Raw genomic sequence first — 961 nt, 5'->3', positions numbered from 1 at the left:
CAAGAAAATGCAATAAAAATAGTAGAAAAAAAGACTATTTTACATGTTTACAAAACAAAGGTATGGGCATTGCTGCTTTATGAAGTTGAGGAAAAAGTAGATCAATACATTTAGGTAGCAGGTGTCAGTGCATTAGTTAGTGACTCAGGATAAGTGAGAAGTTTTTTTGTTGTTATTACATCTATATACAGACTGAGTGTGAAACTTATCTTAAAGTGGGAGTGTTTAAGTTAATGGTTAATGTCATTACAAGATACCGTGCATGTGACTTCTAGTGCTCTTATAGAAGACCCTGTGTCAGTTAATTCAACTATGGTGTTCTCGTTCTATACAGTACCTGATCTTCCCAGGTGGTCCCCCTTACTGGTACTGATCAGGACCAACACTGCTTGGCTTCCAAGATTGGGCGTGTTCGGGCATTTCCAGCGTGGTATGACTGTAACAACGTTGTGCCTTCTGGGTTGTTACTCCAAACTTAATATAAGTGGGTTTCTTTATTTTACACAGTGTTTAAAAATGATGTGAGGTAGTGAATATTTCAGAGAGGGAAGTTAGGGGGGAAGGGGGGTAGGGAGGACTGGGAATGGTGTGGGGGGAGGGGAGGAGGGTAGTGGGGGAATGGGAACATGAATGAGGAGTTTAATACTGTATTTCATAAAAAGGGAGCAATCTCATAGCTGTCATTGATTCCTTTTGGGTGTAATGTCTGTAATTGGAATATCCAAAACATCTCGCGACGTGACAGTTTATTGGCGAGATCTCCTCCTCTATCTCCCAATTTCACCAGTTCGATGGGTTTGATTGTCATGGCCTCCGGGTTAGAGTTATGTGTTGAAATAAAATGTTTGGAGACAGCATGGCTCTCCACTTTTTTCCTGATGTTCCTCACGTGCTTTTGTATCCTCAGCTTCAATGGTCTTTTTGTCTTCCCGATGTACTGTTTGGCGCAATCACATTCCAG

General features: G+C 41.2%; 1 pseudogene; it reads right to left on the bottom strand.

Moving 5' to 3' along the window:
- Positions 1 to 325: 325 nt before the first annotated feature.
- LOC134937736 (5S ribosomal RNA) lies at positions 326 to 444 on the bottom strand (annotated as a pseudogene).
- Positions 445 to 961: the final 517 nt, after the last annotated feature.

This window comes from Pseudophryne corroboree, chromosome 6 (genome assembly GCF_028390025.1).
Source record: "Pseudophryne corroboree isolate aPseCor3 chromosome 6, aPseCor3.hap2, whole genome shotgun sequence".
Lineage (NCBI taxonomy): Eukaryota > Metazoa > Chordata > Amphibia > Anura > Myobatrachidae > Pseudophryne > Pseudophryne corroboree.
The sequence above is the reverse complement of the archived record's forward strand: the minus strand, read 5'-3'. Positions and strand labels throughout refer to the sequence as shown.